General features: G+C 45.3%; 1 long non-coding RNA gene across 1 annotated transcript in view; it reads right to left on the reverse strand.

The window, feature by feature from the left end:
- Window positions 1–10621: 10621 nt before the first annotated feature.
- The window catches only part of LOC141158225 (uncharacterized), a 122962-nt gene continuing 110832 nt past the window's right edge, over window positions 10622–22751 (reverse strand). The window contains exons 2-3 of the long non-coding RNA XR_012248264.1: window positions 12756–13112; window positions 10622–11970 (exon numbers count right to left, since the gene is read on the reverse strand). This is a non-coding gene — a long non-coding RNA (uncharacterized lncRNA). The remainder of the gene's footprint in view (window positions 11971–12755; window positions 13113–22751) is intronic.

Genomic DNA, 22751 nt, shown 5'->3' on the forward strand with positions numbered 1-22751 from the left:
GGGGTCAAATTGAGCTAGATCTGTCATATTTGCAACAATACAACAGCGATTTTATAAAAACTGTAATAAGTAATCCAGTAAGTTATACATTGATGGAATCAGAGTCCTTGCCCCTTTATCATGCTGCTTTTTCAAGGGAATCTGTCATCATGTTTGTTGTATTTAATCGAACAACATTCCATTCACATGCGGTCTTTCAGAGCCTTAGTTCTCAAGATGATTGGGGGTCCCAGCAGTTGGAGCAGCAGCAGTGGGTAAGTGATGTAGGGATAGAGATCCTGATTCCAGCCATGTATCACTTACTGAGCTGCTTGCTGTCATTTTGTTAAAATTACTGTTTTCTGAATTGCAGATCTACCAATTTTCATAAGGCTGAGCTCTGTATAACCTTGCCCACACCGCTAATTGGCAGCTTTCTGCATACATTGTGCATAGGCAGAAAGGTGCCAAATAGTGTTGAGCGAGCGTGCTCGTTTAACCCTTTAATCGAGCACGCTCGGGTGTTCGCCAAGTTTTTTTGGCGTGCTCGACCTCTATGTTTGAGCCGCCACTGCTGCATGTGTCACGGCTGTTAGACAGCCGCGACACATGCATGGATTGCCTGCAGAAAACCTCTCTTGAAGCCAGACCAGAGTGAAAAGGTTGTTGGTAGGATAGCAGATAATGCTTTGTCAGTTTACCAGCACCACCCTGTCTTCCACACAGTGCAGTCTTAGTAGCCGTGAGTCTGGACCACATAATCCTCACCCTGATCCTCCTTCCTCTCACCATGCCGAGTGCCCGGAGACAAGTGATCCCACACTTGGACACTCCAAAGAGCTGTTCACATTTTCATTTATAGATTCTGGCCTCTCGCCCTGCCCGTTTCAAGCGGGACATGATGAGATCGCAGGTAGCGATGCCCAAATATTTGAGCAGCCATGCTCACAAGAAGTCGATGGTGGAAAACTGCAATTACTGTCGCAAGAGGAGGATGATGATGAGACACAATTGCCGACAAGTGATGTTGTTAAGTCAGCAAGTCAGAAGGAGGACCAGGTATGTAAGTGGAAGACGAGGTGGTGTACGATGAAGTCACTGACCCAACCTGGGAAGGTGACATGTAGAGCAAAGACAGCAGCGCAGAGGGGGAGTGATCCGTAGCACCAAAATAGGCAGGAAGAGTCAGTGGGGTGGCCAGAGACACAAGGCGGGCAACTGTTCCCTAGAACACCAATACGAGGGAAGTTGCCAGGCCAAGGGTTAGGTGTTCCCGAGTCTGGTGCTTTTTTAAAGACTGTACAGTTAACCCAAAAAAGGCCACATGCAACATCTGCCTTGCCAGCATCAGCGGGGGCAGCACAACTACCAGCCTGACCACCACCAGCATTCTCAGGCACATGACAGCAAAGCACCCGACTAGTTGGGCCGAGCGTCAGGGTCCAGAAACAGTGTATGTGGGTGACACCACTGCCTTTTACCCTGTTCTACGTGCACACCAATCCCTTGTGCATGACGCAGGCGAAGATGCCTCCCACTCTGCACCTGTCGTTGCACACTTGCAACCACCGTCAGCAACCACGTCCTTGTCTCAGCGCAGCATCCAGTTGTTTCTACCTCAAATACTGTTAAATATTAATTATGGATATTCATTTTATTCTGAATTCTGTATCATACAGATTGCATCAGCCATTGTGTTAGGGTTTTAAGCTGACATGCGCTATTTGTGTATTTTTGGTTCAGCACCATAATTAGAAGAACAGGTGCCATATGACCGGCCTATAAAAGCCCATATTAGAGACAGGGGGTCTCTTGCCATTCCACAGGACACAGGATGAGGGTCTGTGTGTAAATCAGTTGCTGATGTAGGCCCAAGGAAACACGTTCTTTACCCGGACACACGTGCTGGACACAGACAGACGCAATCTACCATCCAGGATCCCAGGGAAAGATGGGTGAATCTCAACAATTAAGCTAATTATGGAGAAATGGACAATCACTTTGTAACTAATTATTGTATGTACCTTCTGCAATAATTCTTTTTAAAGGACACCCCGAGAATAAATAGATACATTTTTTTATAAGAATATCTTGATATTGATACTTTGAAAAGTCCTCGATAGAGAAAAAATAAAGAAAGAATTGTTTTTTTACAAATACATAGCTACCCACTCACAGGCCACAATACTAAACTACCACATTTCCAGACTGTTTGCACTGGAAATGTTGCCGTTTAGGCTTATAGAGACAGAAGCTTTCCGCAATCTCATCCCTCGGAATTCAGTCCCCAGCCGACACTATTTCTCCCAGTGTGCCGTTCCCGCCTTACACAAGCTCGTGTACCCATAACATCAGCCTTGCCCTAACCAACACTGTTACTGGGAAGGTCCACTTAACCACGGATACGTGGACAAGTGCTTGTGGCCAGAGACGCTACATTTCCATGACGGCACACTGGGTGAATATTGTGGAAGCCGGGACCCAGTCTGACCCTGGGACGGAACACGTGCTACTGATACCGATACTTGTTCAATCAGGGTTTGTTCCACCTTCTATAGCTGTTCCTGCACCCCCTCCTCAGCCCCACCCTCCATACCCTCCATCTCTAAAACGTCAACATCAGTCGTAAGCTGGAAGCACTGCAGCAGTGCCTTGGCCAAGCAGCAACAGGCTAATCTGCTTAGCTGACAAACCGCACACTGCCGTAGAGTTGCTGAAAGGTATAAGATGCCAGACTGATCTGTGGCTCTCGCCCCTAAACCTACAGCCAGGCATGGTTGTGTGTGACAATGGCTGTAACCTGAGCACGTGGGCCAGGAATGGTACGTGTGCTAGGTTGCCAAGCTTCAGAGCTGCCACCAGGTTACAGCCATTGTCACACACAACCATGCCTGGCCCACGTGCTAAACTTAGTGGTTCATCGGTACAGTATCTCAAAACCTAGCCCAGATCTGCCTGAGGTATTTGTAAAAGTATGCTACGTGTGTGCCCATTTCCGCAGACCAGCTACAGCTTCCGCCGCCCTGGCAGTGCAGCATTTGCAATTTCCAGAAAACCTTCTGATGTGTGATGTCACTACGCATTGAAACTCAAAGATACATATGTTGGCAAGGCTTTGTGAGCAGCAGAGGCCAGTAGTTGAATACCAGCTACAACATGCCCGTCGGTATTCCGGTCAGCCTCCGTATATAAGAGCTGATCTGAGGACATGGATGTTGACATCTGTGCAGTTCTCCAAAACTTTGAGGACTCGACCAAGATTGTGAGCAGCGATGACGCCATAATCAGCGTAACCATCTTACTTCTCTGTCTACTGATATGCTCGCTGCTCACAATTAAAGAGGAGGCTTTGCAGGTGGAGCAAGTTGACATGGAGCAAGAAACTATACAGGGTGATATTTCACAGCCTCATCTCATCTTCTCAATGCGAATTGGGTAATAATGAGGAGGAGAAGGAACAGGAGCTAGTTGCCTGCGCTACAGACCATACTACCCACACCAACTTCATCCCATCTGTTCAGCGTGGATGGCCTGAAGACAAGGAAGAGAGAGGATGAGGAGGAGGATGAGGAGGAGAAGATGCACAGTCGTCCTCTTGCTGGGGACAGGGAAGTCTTGGCTGTTGGCAGTCTGGCACACAAGACTGAGTTTATGTTCTGCTGCCTTTCCTGTGAGCCTTGCGTTGTATGCATTTTGGCCAACACTAATTACTGGTTGGTCACCCTTCTAGACCGATGCTACAAGGAGAACTTTTTTCTACAAAAATGTTACAGTACCAGAAGGCCTTAATTGAAGATTTATTTTAAAAAATCCCATATGACAATGCTGGCGGCAGAGGTCACTGTTCAACCAAGCAGTAGACAGGAGGGAGACACACATCAGATGCAGCAGAGGCAGGGGAACACTATCAAAGGTCTGGGACAGTTTTCTCATACCCTCCCACCGCCCAGGCCCCGATGCACGGGGTACTCTGAGAAGCAGGGAAAAGTTTTGGAAGATGTTAAAGGAGTACCTTGTACCAGCATCCTCCGTGATTCCTCTGTGCCATACAACTATTGGGTATCCAAGCTGGACATGTGGCATGAACTGTCTCTCTAAGCTTTGGAGGTCCTGGCCTGCCCTGCCACTAGCGTTTTGTCAGAGCATTTTTTTAGTGCCGCCGGGAGTATTATAGACACATCTGCCTGTTAACTGAAAATGCTGACAGACTTATCAATATGAACAACGCTGGATTGGCCCAGACTTCTCAACACCACCGGAAGACAGCAGCAACATAATCTCAAATCCAGTGGTTTTTTTTCAGGTCTATTCCCATGCACCCTTTCCAACCAAACATGGGTATACACTTCAGGATTTTGTCTTTTTCATGTCATCCACCTGCTTCTCCTCCTCCTCCTTCACCACCACCATATCAATAGGGTGATCATGCTACCCTCGCTATAAATTTTTTTAAGGGTGTTTATGATCTCCACAATAATAATTTTTAGAGGCCTGCCTCTAACACTCTTTGATAGATATGTATACCCCCCCAGGGGTAAATGTTTTCCGCCCCATGCACTTAGTCTAGGATACCCACTCCTTAATAATGGGAAAAAATGTTTTTTGAGGCACTCCACTACGTCTTTTCAAAGGGGTATTGGAATGCCTCCTTCTAATTGTTGGCATCCCTTTATCAGTCTAGGACAGGGGTCCCCCATCACCAGTTCGCAGACCAGGACTGGGCCATTGGGGGTTTTTTCACCGGTCCGTGGCGCCACCGCAGACCATCACTAAACACTGACAGTGTGCTCTGCTCTGCGGTGGCTCAGAGCACACTGTGTGGGGTGGATGCTGCCCGCTGTTCTAGAGTCTAGACTCCCTCAGGGTAGAAGAGGATCTGTGGTGACATCAAGGTCACATGATCGGTCACATGACTGTGGTGTCACCACAGGTCCTGAAGCAGGATGAAGTGAATGCAGCTAAACAGCTGTCCGGACACAGCTGTCCTGTCCTGCTGCAGGGTGTGATGGGGCAGGGAAGTGAGCTTTACCAGACATGGCAACACGCAGTGCGCTGTGTGGCTGTGTCTGGTAGTAATGACACTGCAGGGGCGACACTGCGCCTTTAATTGTGCTTGTGTGTCACTCCTGCCGTGTCATTACTACCAGACACAGCCACACAGCGCACTGTGCGCCGCCATATCTGGTAAAGTCAAGCCCATAAAAGTGTGCCAGAGGTCCTGCACTGATGCTGGGGAAGAGGCCCCGGGCCCTGACAGCGAGTGGGCCCCCCTGATGGTCCAGAGCCATGTCTGTGATGGCCATCAAAGACACACCGGCGGCCATGCACTGCCACATGCCTGAGGAGCTGGACGGGACACAGGCCGGGGGCAGGTGAGTGAGGCTTGTTGCCAGCTTCTCCAATCCCCATATTAAAAATATTTCTAATGTGTCTGTGCGTGCATGTATGATGTGAATATCTGTGTATGTCAGTGTGTATGACTGTGTATATCTATTTATGTCTGTTTTATATGTGTTTTTAAGAATTTGTGTTCAAATATGTATATATGTCTGTATGTGTACATATCTGTGTATATGTTTGTGTATGTGTGTGTCTGCGTATTGTATGTGTGCATGCCTGTACCATGTGCATGTGTGTATGTGTGTGCATGCCTACATGTGTGCGCATGTCTGCGTACTGTGTGTGCACATGTCTGCGTACTGTGTGTGCACATGTCTGCATACTGTATGTGTGTGCGCATGTCTGCGCACTGTATGTGTGTGCTCGCAGGTCTGCGTACTGTGTGTGTGCATGAATATCTGAGTACCGTGTGTGTGTGCATGTCTGCATACTGTGTGTGTGCGCATATCTGCGTACCGTGTATGCATGCATGTCTGCGTACCGTGTGGACGTGCATGTCTGCATACCGTGTGTGTGCATGTCTGCATACTGTGTGTGTGCACATTATTATTATTATTATTATTTATTATTATAGCGCCATTTATTCCATGAGGTATAATACAAGGACAATTATAATAATCTTGAACACAATGTGACAGCGACTGGTACGGGAGGAGCGAGGACCCTGCCCGCGAGGGCTCACAGTCTACAAGGGATGGGTGAGGGTACAGTAGGTGAGGGTAGAGCTGGTCATGCAGCGGTATGGTGGAGCGGTGGTTACTGCAGGTTGTAGGCTTGTCGGAAGAGGTGGGTCTTCAGGTTCCTTTTGAAGGTTTCCACGGTAGGCGAGAGTCTGATACGTTGGGGTAGAGAGTTCCAGAGTAGGGCGGAAGCACGGGAGAAATCTTGTATATGGTTGTGGGAGGAGGAGATAAGAGGGGAGTAGAGCAGGAGATCTTGTGAGGATCGGAGGTTGCGTGCAGGTATGTAACGGGAGACTAGGTCGGAGATATATGGAGGAGACAGGTTGTGAATGGCTTTGTAGGTCATGGTTAGGGTTTTGAACTGGAGTCTCTGAGCAATGGGGAGCCAGTGAAGAGATTGACAGAGAGGAGAGGCCGGGGAATAGCGGGGGGACAGGTTGATTAGTCGAGCAGCAGAGTTTAGGATAGATTGGAGGGGTGCGAGAGTGTTAGAGGGGAGGCCACAGAGCAGGAGGTTGCAGTAGTCAAGGCGGGAGATGATGAAGGCGTGCACTAGTGTTTTTGCAGATTCATGGTTTAGGAATGTGCGGATCCGGGAGATATTTTTGAGTTGGAGTCGGCAGGAAGTGGAAAGGGCTTGGATATGTGGTTTGAAGGAGAGTTCAGAGTCCAGGGTTACCCCAAGGCAGCGAGCTTGAGGGACTGGGGAGAGTGGGCAGCCATTGACGTTGATAGATAGGTCAGTTGGGAGGGTTGAATGAGATGGCGGAAAGATGATGAATTCTGTTTTGTCCATGTTAAGTTTTAGAAATCTGGCAGAGAAGAAGGATGAGATAGCAGACAGACATTGTGGGATTTTGGTTAATAAGGAGGTGATATCGGGTCCAGAGAGGTAGATCTGTGTGTCATCAGCATAGAGGTGATAATGAAAAACATGAGACTCTATGAGCTGTCCCAGGCCTAAGGTGTAGATGGAGAAGAGCAGGGGTCCTAGAACTGAACCTTGGGGGACACCGACAGATAGGGGGCGAGATGATGAGGTGGTGTGTGAGTGGGAGACACTGAATGTCCGGTCTGTTAGGTATGAGGAGATCCAGGATAGGGCCAAGTCTGTGATGCCGAGAGATGAGAGAGTCTGAAGTAAGAGGGAATGGTCCACTGTGTCAAAGGCAGATGACAGGTCTAGGAGGAGGAGGACAGAGTAGTGTCGCTTAGATTTGACGGTTAGTAGGTCGTTTGTGACTTTAGTCAGTACAGTTTCAGTAGAATGGTGCGGTCGGAAACCGGATTGTAGGCGGTCAAAGAGGGAGCAGGAGGAGAGGTGGGAGGACAGTTCAGACATGTTGTTCCAGTAGTTTTGAGGCATAGGGGAGAAGTGATATGGGGCGATAGCTAGGATGGGTCAAGGGAGGGCTTTTTGAGGATGGGTGTGATTGAGGCATGTTTGAAGCATGAGGGGAAGACACCAGTTGTTAGTGACAGGTTGAAGAGGTGGGCTAGGGCTGGGATGAAGATAGTGGTAAGGTTTGGGATGAGGTGGGACGGGATTGGGTCAAGTTTACAGGTGGTGAGGTGTGATTTGGAGAGTAAGGAGGAAAGTTGATCTTCAGAAATGGTGGAGAATGTAGTTTTGGAGGAGGAGGGTTGAGTAGGTGTGGGGAGGGGCGGTGGGGGCTTTAGGCAAAAACTTTGTCTGATGTTGTCAATCTTCTGCTTGAAGAATGAGGCAAAGTCTTCGGCTGAAATAAGGGGAGAGGGAGGAGGCACTGGGGGACGGAGGAGAGAATTGAAGGTGTTGAATAGTTGTTTAGGGTTGTGAGACAGGGAGGATATGAGAGATGCAAAGTATGTTTGTTTTGCTGCAGTGAGTGTGGACTTGAAGGTAGTGAGGGACTGTTTGAATGCGATGAAGTGCTCATGGGAGTGGGAACTTTTCCATCTACGTTCAGCAACCCTGGAGGCCCGTCGCAGTTCTTTAGTTAGGCTGGTGTGCCAGGGTTGTCTGTTGATTGTGCGAGCCTTGGTATGCGTGAGGGGGGCGACCGAATTGAGAGCTGCAGCTGTTGTGGCGTTGTATAAAGTGGCAGCAGCATCTGCATCATGTAAGGAACTAATGTCTGTAAGAGGGAGGAGGGATTCAGAGACAGAGTGTAGGTCAAGGTGTTTGAGATTTCTACGAGGGTATGTAAGTTTGTGGAGTGGGGATTGTTGCCCCGGGGAGGAGAGTGAAGAGAATGTGAGTAGGTTGTGGTCAGAAAGAGGGAGAGGTGAGTTAGAGAGGTTAGATAGGGAACAGAGGCGGGTGAAGATGAGGTCCAGTGTGTGGCCGTCTTTGTGGGTGGGTGTGGAAGACCACTGAGTAAGACCAAAGGAGGAAGTGAGGGATAAAAGCTTAGAGGCAGCTGAGAGGGAAGTGTCAATGGGGATGTTAAAGTCGCCCATGATGATAGTGGGGATGTCAACGGAGAGGAAATGAAGGAGCCAGGTGGTGAAGTGGTCAAAGAAAGTGGTGGTTGATCCTGGGGGGCGGTAGATGATAGCCAGTTGGAGGTTGGATGGGGATTAGATGCGCACGCAGTGCACTTCAAAAGAGGGGAGAGTAATTGCGGGCAGCAGTGGGATATGGGTGAAGGAGCAGTTTTCTAAGAGGAGTAAACCTATTCCTCCACCGTGCTTGCCGGTGGGGCGGGGGGTATGGGAGAGGTGGAATCCGCCATACGATAGTGCAGTAGGAGAGGCTGTATCGGAGGGGGTGAGCCAGGTTTCAGTGATGCCGAGGAAGGAAAGCTTGTTAGTGATGAAGAGATTGTGAATGTAGGAAAGTTTGTTGCAGACAGAACGAGCGTTCCATAGAGCTCCTGTTAGTGGAATTGGGGAAGCGGGGGCTGGGCGGATGGGTATAAGGTTAGAAGGGTTACGAGAGTTTGGGATAGATCGTGGGTAGGAGGTGGAAGTGAATGTAGGGATGTGGTGAGGAGGGCCAGGATTTGGAGAGATGTCGTCGGCAGTAAGGAGGAGCAGAGAAAGCGTTAGTAGGTGGGAGCAGGAGAGGGCATGAGGTGGCTGTCTGTGTTTGGAGACAAAGGATTGTATGTTGTGGAATAGCTCTGAGGAGGAGGTGAGATGGGTGGGGAGAATGGAGGGAGAGATGAAGAGTTCCTTACTAGGTGTAGGGATTAGGGGTGGTTGAAAGAAGTGAATGATTAAGGGGGTGAGAGTGAAATCAAACACAAACATTGTTTACTGTGACTTAGTATCCAGTTACCTTCCGTTCACTTCAGATTCAATTCAGAATTAATTCATATTTCAGACACTTCAGCTAATGGACACTTGAGCTGGGGGACACAGACTGAAGTCTGACACAGACTCCTAGTTCTCAATATATGGGCTACAGAAAGCATTCAGCTGTGAAGCAGATGGGAGTAGTCTGTGCTCATCTTGATCAGCTGATTAGATTGAACCAGATGCTGGGTGATCAAGACAGAGTAAACAAGGCCATAAATGAAAGTGGGGGGCCTTGCTGGGTCACATACCAGTAGAACATAGGGGTAGAGAAATATAGAGAAGTCTGCATGTGAGTCAAGACGGAAAAGCTGGGTGACGTACCATTAGAGAATTGGAACAGAACGGTATAGGAAAGACAGCATGGAATTCAGCAAGGGAAAAGCTGGGTGACGTACCATTAGAGAATTGGAACAGAACGGTATAGGAAAGACAGCATGGAATTCAGCAAGGGAAAAGCTGGGTGACGTACCTGTAAGAGGAATGGATAAACAGATGCTGATTAGAGTGCGGTGATGGCATGTAAGGTGCAGTCTGCATGCATCATATTATTCAGAATTAATTCATATTTCAGACACTTCAGCTAATGGACACTTAAGGTGGGGGACACAGACTGCACATGTCTGCATACCGTGTTTGTGTGCATGTCTGCGTACTGTGTGTGTGTGCATGTCTGTGTACTGTATGCATGTCTGCGTCGTGTGTGTGTGTGTGTGTGTGTGTGTGTGTGTGTGTGTGTGCATGTCTGCCTACTGTGCATGTGTGCATGTCTGCATATGTGAAGGATGAGGGGACCGCCTGGGCCCTGTGTTGTATATCTATATTTCTCCGCCGTATCTGTGCATCATGAATCGTGGTTTGTGTTAAAGCACTGCTGAACATCCTACAATTTTGAGAGGAAGTATCATGTGTCTTTCATCTGCTGCACTAAGATTCCTTGGCCGACCACTGCCTCTATGGTACTCAATTTTGCTAACTTTTTGGTGTCCTAAGTGCTGACAAACACAGGCAGATATACAATATATCCATCATGCAATACCATCAGTGAGGCCTCAATGTTACAGATTTGCATATTAAGAAACAAGTATTAGCATACCAACTCCACTTAAATTGGCATAAGCAGGAGAAATAGGAGTCAAAAAAGCTTTAAAAACTCATAACAATTTTATTTTATGGGTGGGGGAATGTACCATAGCACTGAATTAATGGAGGTAACACTAGTTAGTGACTTATTTTACACCAGATAGTAGCTTCCTGTATTTCATTTTGTGCACAATGGGTCTTTAAATATTCTAACACACATCAATTGTGTCCAGAGAGATTTGTTTCGAATAGAAGTTATACAATATTCCCCACTCCCTACCAAAATCTATGTATAGTATTGTAATACAGGACATCTCCAAAGCAGATAAATTAGACCCCCAGTTCCTCCTAAACCTTTAAAATATTTATTCATCCTTCTTTTACTCATTTTGGCTAATTTAACCGATATATAACAAAGTCTATTTGTAACAATAAATTGTGTTCTCCTCTTACAATAATCTATAAGCAATTTCCCCCAATATCTGGCCTAACTATTATCAAGGGATTTAACCATATTGATACCACAACTGTTTCTTCAAGAAATGAACATTTTTCAAAAAGGATCTAACAACCTCCCATACTTGAACATTATTCTCTTAATTGTGTTTTGTTACCCAAAAATTATAAATGTGAATATTTTTAATTTTCTCTACTTTTACATAACTTTCCTTAACGATAGACCTTTGTAAGAATAGTTCTCCAAATTCTTTGTTGTTTAAAGGGGGAATGAGGTGATAAAAATGCAATTAAATAGTTTCTTTTATCACCTTGCAATTTTGATGTCTTCAGAAATATGTTTTATAAATTTCTCCTGATACTTTACCAAGATGATATATTATAAAGAATTTAGTCTGATGGGTGTAAGGTAGTATCTAAAAAACGTAGAACTTGGGAGACATCTTGTCACCTAGTGATATTATTTTCCAAATTGAAAATAAAAATATGTGGCTAAATTAAAAGGGACTTTTCTGCTCTGGAAGCTCTTGGTTCAACATTTACATTTATACAAGAAAGATTAGTATGTTTCGAGATGCTATGGGGCAGAAATATAAAAAAAATACTTTTTCATTAATTGTGACACGAGGCTTTTATAATAGGCATTTGGTGAACAATTTGTGATACATTATATATTGCTTGTACTACGAGAATGCTAAAAGTAAGAATAGCAGAACATTTGTTATATATAAATAAGGGTTCTAAGAATGCATCAGAAGTGGCCAAACATTTTATTACTCTGCATTAGGGATCAATGGGTTGTTCTGGAGTAGATTAATTAACCCAAAAGAGTAAGCAATTAGGAGCTGTGTGTACTGAACAGTGAAACCTATTGGATATTCCAATTTGGCACCAGACCCCCTGTAGGTATGAATCTCAAAACAACTTATTTTTTACATATATTAACTCTTTTAGAGAATGTATAGCATGAATTTTTTACAATGCATGTTTGTTTTTTGCAATCTTAGTTCTTTATATCTCAATTGATTTGTTGTCTGGCATCATTTTCAATGGAGGGTGTAGAAGAAAAACAAGGAACCTCTGGGCACTGTTGGAAAACAAATGGCTCATGGTTAGAGGTACGGTCATTTTATTGAGAATACGCATTTCAGCACCATACAGGTATCTTTATCAGGCCATATGAATGAAGAGGTACAGACACATATATACATAGAAATATATACATACATATACATAAAAATGGGAGGGATGTGCAATTATACGTGTTTAAATTCACACAGGTGAACACAGAATATCAATAATCATTAAAACTGATGGTAAAATGGAGAAAAACAAGTGGTTTTCGTCTCATGTTTCAAACAAACACCTCTATCAAAGTAGGTTCAAATGGGGTGGGAAGGAGACAATGACATAATTGGTATAGGTAAATGATTGTGTGTGGTTTGAGAGCAGGATTTATATTTATCTATCCTGACTCCATCTTGGATATTCTAAGTCCATCTTCTGCTTTCTTAAACGCAGTTTGAGCCAGTATGTGTGTGTGAGATAAGGAGTCTTTGGATTTTCTTTGTCTAAAGACTTAGAGAAACATAAGGAAGAAACCAAACTAGAACGTGAGAGATTCCTAAAATCCAAAAGCTGGGAGTAGGGAGAATTACTTTTAGCCAATGAGATGTATGTATGCTAATGGCAGCACATATGGAGAGTGTTACCGATCCAGATGGTGGAACCTCTGTGCTGTGATGCAAGGAGGGACCAGAGGAGCGTAACTTAGTGCCTACCCGGACCGACCCTGGCCACACGGTGGCTTAGTCGACTCTGTGAACCAAGGAGGGACCGGGAAGGTGAACCAGGTGTCACTCTGGGACCAACCTTGTGTGAGAGCAGGCGACTCCAACGGGTCAGATGGCTGAAGCTGACAGGTATAGCGGATGAACACGGCCGGTAGACAGGCAGGTGATGTGAGTAGGCAAGCAGGCGGGCACGGCAGGTAGCCTGACAGGTGATCTGGGTAGACAAGCAGGCGGGCACGGCAGTTAGCCTGACAGGTGATCCGGGTAGGCAAGCCGGCGGTCACGGCAGGTAAACTGACGGGTGATGCAGGTAGACAGGCTGGCGGGCACGGCTGATGGACAGGCATGCACGGCTGATAGGCAGGCGGGCACAGCTGATAGACAGGCTGGGAGGGCACGGCTGAAAGACAGGCTGGTGGGCACTGGAACCTGAGGGCTGAGAAGAGTGTTAGCACACAAACAACAACCTTGCACAGGCACCTCCATTTTGAAGGAGGTGCTTTAAATAGGAGTGGTCCTCCGACCATTGGCCGGGGACTCTTTAGGACGGCGCGCGCGGCCCCTTTAAGAGGAAGAGAGCATGTGCGTCCTAAGCACAGTGCCCGGGAAGCTGCGCGTGATGCGTGCACCCCGGGCAGCAGCAAGGGAGCTGGAGGACGCTGGACCGGGACCGCGGCGGTGAGGGGAACGGCGTCCTTGCCCGGCAGGTGGCTGAGACGCTGACGCTTCATAGATATAAGATGAGCCAATTATATTGTTGCCATGTATGACTATTACCAAGCTATAAAACCCTGACCAGTGATGTAATAAAGTCAGATCTGTCCTAATGTTCAATGTATCAGATGTGGTTCTTCCGTGCACGTATTTGAATTTTACAATTTAATTTGGAACAGGCACAACATCTCAGAATGTCCCACATTACACTGTGTGCCGAATTATTAGGCAAATGAGTATTTTGATCACATGATACTTTTTATACATGTTGTCCTACTCCAAGCTGCATATGCTTGATAGCCAACTCCCAATTAAGTAAATCTGATGTGCATATCTGTAATGAGGAGGGGTGTTGACTAATGACATCAAAACCCTATATAAGGTGTGCTTAATTATTAGGCAACTTCCTTTCCTTTGGCAAAATGGGTCAGAAGAGAGATTTGACTGGCTCTGAAAAGTCCAAAATTCTGAGATGTCTTATAGAGGGATGCAGCCGTCTTGAAATTTCCAAACTTTTGAAGTGTGATCACCGAACAATCAAGCGTTTCATGGCAAATAGCCAACAGGGTCGCAAGAAGCGTGTTGGCCAAAAAAGGCCCAAAATAACTGCCCATGAATTGAGGAAAATCAAGCGTGAAGCTGCCAAGATGCCATTCGCCACCAGTTTTACCATATTTCATAGCTGCAACGTTACTGGAGTATCAAAAAGCACAAGGTGTGCGCTACTCAGGGACATGGCCAAGGTAAGGAAGGCTGAAAAACGACCACCTTTGAACAAGAAACATAAGATAAAACGTCAAGAATGGGCCAAGAAATATCTTAAGACTGATTTTTCAAAGGTTTTATGGACTGATGAAATGAGAGTGACTCTTGATGGGCCAGATGGATGGGCCAGAGGCTGGATCAGTAAAGGGCAGAGAGCTCCAGTCCGACTCAGACGCCAGCAAGGTGGAGGTGGGGTACTGGTATGGGCTGGTATCATCAAATATTAACTTGTGGGGCCTTTTCGGGTTGAGGATGGAGTGAAGCTCAACTCCCAGACCTACTGTCAGTTTCTGGAAGACAACTTCTTCAAACAGTGGTACAGGAAGAAGTCGGTATCGTTCAAGAAAAACATGATTTTCATGCAGGACAATGCTCCATCACATGCATCCAACTACTCCACAGCGTGGCTGGCCAGTAAAGGTCTAAAAGAAGAAAAAATAATGACATGGCCCCCTTGTTCACCTGATCTGAATCCCATAGAGAACCTGTGGTCCATCATAAAATGTGAGATCTACAGGGAGGGAAAACAGTACACCTCTCGGAACAGTGTCTGGGAGGCTGTGGTGGCTGCTGCACGCAATGTTGATCGAAAACAGATCAAGCAACTGACAGAATCTATGGATGGAAGGCTGTTGAGTGTCATCATAAAGAAAGGTGGCTATACTGATCAGTAATTTTTTGGGTTTTGGTTTTTGCATGTCAGAAATGTTTGTTTCTAAATTTTGTGTACTGATATTGGTTTACCTGGTGAAAATAAACAAGTGAGATGGAATTATATTTGGTTTTTATTAAGTTGCCTAATAATTCGGCACAGTAATAGTTACCTGCACAAACAGATATCCTCCTAAGATAGCCAAATCTAAAAAAAAAAACACTCCAACTTCCAAAAATATTGAGCTTGGATAGTTATGAGTCTTTTGGGTTGATTGAGAACATAGTTGTTCATCAATAATAAAAATAATCCTCTAAAATACAACTTGCCTAATAATTCTGCACACAGTGTATGTGGCCAAGACAGTGGTGACAAAACATCAGGAGAGAATAAGACAAACAATTGATGATGTTGTGGTAAGTGCAAGTGATCTTAAAGGGGCTGTGTGTTAGAACCCTTCTGTTAGTTTTTGCTATCTTGTGTTTTGCGGTCACGTGACCAGCTGCCTATATATTCCAGCTCCGCCCTTCTGGCTTTGCTGGACTTCAGTGTTGTTTGACTGTCTCTCTAGCCAAGTGCTTCGGTGCCTATCTCTGTCTAGTTCGCTTGGTCCTCTGGGACCTCTAGCACTTTTTGTCTGTTTGTCTTTTTGCTCTGCAACAACTTCTGTTAGGAGGTGTCCCATTTTTGTCCCAGTCCTTAGTTCTTTTAGGGACCCCTCCCTTTATTCTATTGGTCTCCGTTCAGACTAGCCAAGGACGAAGGCGGGTCTGTTCACAAGGAACAGGCTGTCCGCTACATCGTAGGAATTCAGCTTAGTCTTACTGTAGGGACAGCTTTCCCCTTTCTTTCCTTAGTTTATGTTGCAGATCATAACAGTAAGTCCTGCCCATAAAAAAAACTAAAAGGAAAGAAATTCGGGGATCAGTATGGTTTCCGTCCTGGAGTTGGCTCAACGCCTGCAGGGATTGTCTCTGGAGGTGGCCGAGCTTCAGCAACACGTGAGTAGCTGTCCTGGAACACATTTTGCCGAACCCAAGGTAGGACCGCCTGATATTTTTTATGGTAAACAGCAAGATTTTTTTTCCTTTAAAAATGCTTGTTTGTTATATTTTCGTTTGAGACCGAGGTCCTCTGGGAATGAATCACAGCGCATTGGTTTTATTATGTCACTTTTGCGCAAAGAACCACAGGGGTGGGCCTTTTCTCTCCAACCTAATGATCCGTGTTTAAGTTCTGTTGAAGAATTTTTTTCTGCTATGGGGCTATTATATGACGATCCTGATCGAATCTCATCTGCTGAATCAGAACTTAGACATTTGAATCAGGAGTCTGATGATGTCTCTGCTCCTAGGCTTGTTAAAGCTTTCCACAGGAGGTTTCCTGATAGGCCTGGGCCTGGAGGATCCGGATGATCCTCATAGAAGAGGGGGTACTGTTAGAACCCTCCTGTTAGTTTTTGCTATCTTGTGTTTTGCGGTCACATGACCAGCTGCCTTTATATTCCAGCTCCGCCCTTCTGGCTTTGCTGGACTTCAGTGTTGTTTGACTGTCTCTCTAGCCAGGTGCTTCGGTGCCTATCTCTGTCTAGTTCGCTTGGTCCTCTGGGACCTCTAGTACGTTTTGTCTGTTTGTCTTTTTGCTCTGCAACAACTTCTGTTAAGAGGTGTCCCATTTTTGTCCCAGTCCTTAGTTCTTTTAGGGACCCCTCCCTTTATTCTATAGGTCTCCGTTCAGACTAGCCAAGGACGAAGGCGGGTCTGTTCACAAGGAACAGGCTGTCCGCTACATAGTAGGGATTCAGCTTAGTCTTGCTGTAGGGACAGCTTTCCCCTTTCTTTCCTTAGTTTATGTTGCAGATCATAACACTGATCTTGAAGACTGTAATATCTATATATCTAGAGAGACACAGTACTTTTGACCCAACATGCAGAAATTTATTTTTATCTCGTACAAGCTTTTTAAATTCTACTTTAACAGGTACCCAATATTTGTCCATTTGCCTTGTGTGACAGTCACCATGTCTCCAATATTGATTTCTAGTGTTACCCAAATGTTTGAAAACCTGAAAAACAGTAAATTACATTGTTGCCTTTTATAGCCAGGCTTTTGTGGCTGCCATTTTCATTATTTTCCACTGTAAGACATTTTACCTCTTCTTGTCATGTATTTGATTACAGATAATCTGCAGTGACACTGGTTTTAATTACTAGTGAGTTAATATGTGATGATTTTCTAATTAGAGAGAATGGATTAACCTTTAAGTGATACCTGCAGCTCATATTCCCTTTTATTTCTTGGTGGCATTTTCTTTCTTTCTTGCAGTGTGTTCACATGTGTTTCGTACACGTGTGAGCTGCATTCTTCTCTGATGCGTGTCACACAAGCAGTGGTAGAATTACACTAAAATGGTATCCAGCATGACAACATGACCTGCTATAAGAGCCAGTAGGGACATATCGACTCGCATGGCTTTTGCGTCATCGTCAGTCTAAGAATATGACGTATGGGGCCTTATGGTTGTCACTGTTACAGGTTGTAGGTAGATGAGTCGCTATAAATAAGTGAACATTGCTGCTTTGTCTGAGAGAAATAGGTTTTAAAGACAGATGGGATACACTTATGCCAGTTTCTGAGATTAATAAAAGAGACATGTTTTTTTGGCAGAATTTGGCAGGATTGGATTAATTTGGAAGTCATTAAAAGCTCCTCTACGTGTAAACACTTGTTGATTGGTGAAGAGTAGATAGTGTAGTTGCAATGGACGTGATGGACGTTTTGATCCTGAGCAGTCCTTCTTGCCGATAGAAGGAACCTTATTCCCCAAGGTTATTCCCTAGTGTCATCTCTCAGAAGTACTGAGTACTAAGCAGCAATGCCTTGTGGAAATAGAAATTTTGCTTTGCATAACAGAGTATTTTCATTTAGGCTTAAAGGGGTATTCCGAAGGCGAAAGTAAATTTTATCTAAATCCCTATCTATAAGATGCCATCATCTAATCTATTTTCTAATATACTTGCTTCAAAAATTCCCTACCGTTCCCCAACTACACTATTTAACTGCTACTTTATTTTTTTTCTTTACTTTCTGCCTGATGACAATTTGTTTGAGAGCCCCCAGTGCATCCTGAGATACTCAAGTGAAGCGCCATCAGAGCAGGGGGCCGAGGCTGCGGTCACTACCACAGCCTCTGCCCCCTCCCCTGAAACTAAGAGTCATCAGATCTGCAGTAATGAGCCAGCAACACAGCAGTGTTACAATACACGGCAGAGACCAGTGACCTCCCCTTGGGGGGGGTCGACACTGACCTCCTGCACACCAGGTATTGTAACACCGCTGTGCTGCTGGCTCAGTTCTGGAGACTGCAGACAAGTAACAGAGGTAGCAGAGGTCCTAGAAGCTGCAGGTAGACTTAAAACAGGTAGCCCAGGTACTGGAAGCCACAGACAGACAGGACTTAGGAACAGAAAAGTATTAATACTAAGACACAGGTGTGTGTCTTGGTAGGCCTTATATAGGCCCAGGCAGATGATCCCATGGGATCATGCCGGCCAACTGCCAAGCCCGATGTGGAGCACAGCGGAGTTTAGCGAACCAGGAAAATGGAATCAAAGAACGGATCCGGGACAGGTGCGTAACACATTCGTTGTGCCTTATTCTTCCTCTTGAACAAACATAATGGAGTAAAAGCTGGCTGATCACACAGATTTTAGTGAGACAAACTTACCATTTAATGTGTATGGGGGTTTCTTGACTCTCTCCTGGCAGTTAATATCAGTAGAGAATGGAAAGAGAAGCCCTTTTGAATTTAAAAGGTCGATCCTTTGGTTCTTCCAATAGAATACAAACCAGTTCTTTTGCTGAACAAAAGTTTACCTCCCTAGTGGAGGTAGCTACCCTATAATTCAATGTTTAACCCTTTACCAAGACTTTCTAACATAACCAGAGATAAAATTCAAGCCAGAAACCCATCTACAGACAACCTGCTTCTGGGATTGGGGGAAATTTGCACCTCATCAGTTTAGAGAATAGTCTGCTTTTGCAACTTTTAAAGAAATAATCAGTTGCCTAAGGTGATTTGTCGTAGCCTAGTCTCCTTTGCCAATACAGAACACATGCATACTTAGCCAAGTTGAACATGCATGTATATAGTTGGAAGAGAAGGCCATCAGCCAATTGTGCATGCAGCTGACAACTATTTGATGTGTATTGCCAGCGAGAAGGGGAATGCAAGTAAGACTGAAGATGCAAGTCCTAGATATGACAATGTTATAAGATGGATATAGTGATAAAGAGAAGGTAATGGATAAAATAAAGGCTTTACGGGGAAAGTGTGGTTCTCAACAGTAGGTAAGTAATGCACAGAACTAAATTCTGTAAGTTACCAATGCTTACATCAAATGCCTGTCCATGCAGTAACATGCCTGTATACTGACCTTCATATTCTATGCATTAACATTCATAATCTGCCCCCTGATGAAGCAACGGCAAAACATGCATCGGTTGCAATCACATGAGGTGGTTTTATTTGTTTGAGCCAGTCTTACCATATTTGCTGTCATCAGGACTGGCACTTCCATTATATGCTTATGAGGGAAACATAGTTATTTATGTCATAGAGTGCAGCATATTTTAGGTAGCACTCGTTTTGTACTTTGCTGTCACTTTTTTCTTACTTATTTTCTATAGCCTCTTGCACTTTATTGGATATCTGTCTATATTGATATTTTTTTTATTATTTTGAATTCAATGTATTTTCTATGAATTACTAATTTATGAACTGAGCACTTCTTCCCTACATATCTACCTTTGTCACTGGTGACATTATATAATTGTAGAATGCACATACTGTAATATGTCCACCATGTTTAGGGAATTCATCCTTTCCCTATTCTACTATTTTTTTTTCTGTTCCTGCAACACTATATCAATTGCAGGGTATTGGAGCCATTTTTTAGATATATTTTGATTCATAGGATTAATGCAAGCATAACGACTCATTCTTTGTTGATATTTGTACGATTATGTCTCCACGCACATATATGTTTTATAATTTTTTTTATTTTAATAATAAAGCTATATGTTTGCAAACTGTTTATGGCATGTGTAGTCTTTCTTTATACAGTGGGGAAAAAAAGTATTTAGTCAGCAACCAATTGTGCAAGTTCTCCCACTTAAAAAGATGAGAGAGGTCTTTAATTGACATCATAGGTAGAACTCAACTATGAGAGACAAAATGATAAAACAAATCCTGAAAATAACATTGTCTGATTTGGAAAGAAATTTTTTTTCAAATTTTGGTGGAAAATAAGTATTTGGTCAATTACAAAAGTTCATCTCAATACTTTGTTATATATCCTTTGTTGACAATGACAGAGGTCAAACGTTTTCTGTAAATCTTCACAAGGTTGGCACGCACTGTTGTTGGTATGTTGGCCCACTCCTCCATGCAGATCTCCACTAGAGCAGTGATGTTTTGGGGCTGTCGCTGGGCAACATGGACTTTCATTTCAACTCCCTCCAAATGTTTTCTATAGGGTTTAGATCTGGAGAATGGCTAGGCCACTCCATGACCTTGAAATGCTTCTTTCACGAAGCGACTCCTTCGTTGCCCTGGCAGTGTGCTTGGGATCATTGTCATGCTGAAAGACCCAGCCATGTTTCATCTTCAATGCCCTTGCTGATGGAAGGAGGTTTGCACTCATAATCTCACGATACATGGCCCCATTCATTGTTTCATGTACTGTACATGGATCAGTCGTCCTGGTCCCTTGGCAGAGAAACAGCCCCAAAGCATGATGTTGCCACCCCCATGCTTCACAGTAGGAATGGTGTTCTTTGGATGCAACTCCGCATTCTTTCTCCTCCAAACACGACGAGTTGTGTGTCTACCAAACAGTTCTACTTTGGTTTCATCTGACCATATGACATTCTCCCAATACTCTTCTGGATCATCCAAATGCTCTCTAGCAAACTTCAGACAAGCCCGGACATGTAATGGCTTAAGCAGGGGGACATGTCTGGCACTGCAGGATCTGAGTCCTTGGCGGCGTAGTGTGTTACTGATGGTAGCCTGTGTAATGTTGGTCCCAGCTCTCTGCAGGTCATTCACTAGTTCCCACCGTGTGGTTCTGGGATTTTTGCTCACCGTTCTTGAGATCATTTTGACCCCACGGGGTGAGATCTTGTGTGGAGCACCAGATCGAGGGAGATTATCAGTGACCTTGTATGTCTTCCATTTTCTAATTATTGCTTCCACAGTTGATTTCTTCACACCAAGCTGCTTGCCTATTGCAGATTCAGTCTTCCCAGCCTGGTGCAGGGCTACAATTTTGATTTTGGTGTCTTTCGACAGCTTTTGGTCTTCACCATAGTGGAGTTTGGAGTGTGACTGTTTGAGGTTGCAGACAGGTGTCTTTTATACTGATAACAAGTTCAAACAGGTGCCTGTACTACAGGTAATAAGTGGAGGACAGAGGAGCCTCTTAAAGAAGAAGTTACAGGTCTGTGAGAGCCAGAAATCTTGCTTGTTTGTAATTGAGCAATTACTTATTTTCCACCAAAATTTGAAGAAAATTTCTTTCCAAATCAGACAATGTGATTTTCAGGATTTGTTTTCTCATTTTGTCTCTCATAGTTGAGGTCTAACTATGATGTCAATTACAGGCCTCTCTCATCTTTTTAAGTGGGAGAACTTGCACAATTGGTGGCTGACTAAATACTTTTTTTCCCCACTGTAGGTTTAACACTCATTATCTGTATAACAGTAAAGGTATCTATAATATAACGCTACAAGCGTCCCTCTGTCTGAAGCCTCTATAGACTGCACAAGCGCGACACGCCTGCGCAGTCTGGCTCCAGACAGAAGAACGCATGGAGCTGTTACAGGTAGGAGGAGTGTTTATGGCGCCGGAGATCGCGGTATGGACATTGAACGCATACCGCGATCTCCGGCGCCATACTTACATACTTACCTGACCGGGAGGAGCGTTGCCGTGGCACCTCTCTTCTGGCCGGAGGCCAGGGGCAGAGGGAAAGCGTCGGAATTGGCGCATGTGCATTGCACTATCCGGCGCCATTTTACTGAAGACACATTTGCAGTGTGTCTTCAGCAAAATGGCGCCGGACAGCGTTGTATGGGCACGCGCGTACTTCAGTGCAGCACTCCTCCCCCGGCCTCCGGCATAACAGGACACAGCAGCGCTAGAGCACCGGGAAGAAAGGTGAGTATAAGTGTTTGTTTTTTTTGCATGTGTGCAGCGTGAAAGGGATGCTGGGGCCACACATACCAGGATTGGGGGTTGAGGGGGCCACACATACCAGGATTGGGGGTTGAGGGGGCCACACATACCAGGATTGGGGGATGAGGGAGCCACACATACCAGGATTGGGGGTTGAGGGGTACCATGTATGCCAGGATTGAGGGGTGAGGGGTACCATGCATACCAGGATTTGGGGGGTGAGGGGTGCCATGCATACCAGGATTGGGGGATGAGGGGACCATGCATACTAGGATTGGGGGATGAGGGGTACCATGCATACCAGGATGGATTGGGGGATGAGGGGTACCATGCATACCAGGATTGGGGGATGAGGGGTACCATGCATACCAGGATTGGGGGGTGAGGAGTGCCATGCACACCAGGATTTGGGGTGAGGGGTGCCATGCATACCAGGATTGGGGGTGAGGGGACCATGCATACCAGGATTGGGGGATGAGGGGGTACCATGCATACCAGGATTGGGGTGAGGGGTACCATGCATACCAGGATTGGGGGTGAGGGCACCATGCATACCAGGATTGGGGGATGAGGGGGGCCATGCATACCAGGATTGGGCGGTTAGGGGGGCCATGCATACCAAGATTGGGGGGTGAGGAGACCATGCATACCAGGATTGGGGGTGAGGGGAACATGCATACCATGATTGGGGGGTGAGGCGTGC

Source organism: Phyllobates terribilis, unplaced genomic scaffold (assembly GCF_046119375.1).
Source record: "Phyllobates terribilis strain yellow unplaced genomic scaffold, ASM4611937v1 Scaffold_1__5_contigs__length_1240528914, whole genome shotgun sequence".
Lineage (NCBI taxonomy): Eukaryota > Metazoa > Chordata > Amphibia > Anura > Dendrobatidae > Phyllobates > Phyllobates terribilis.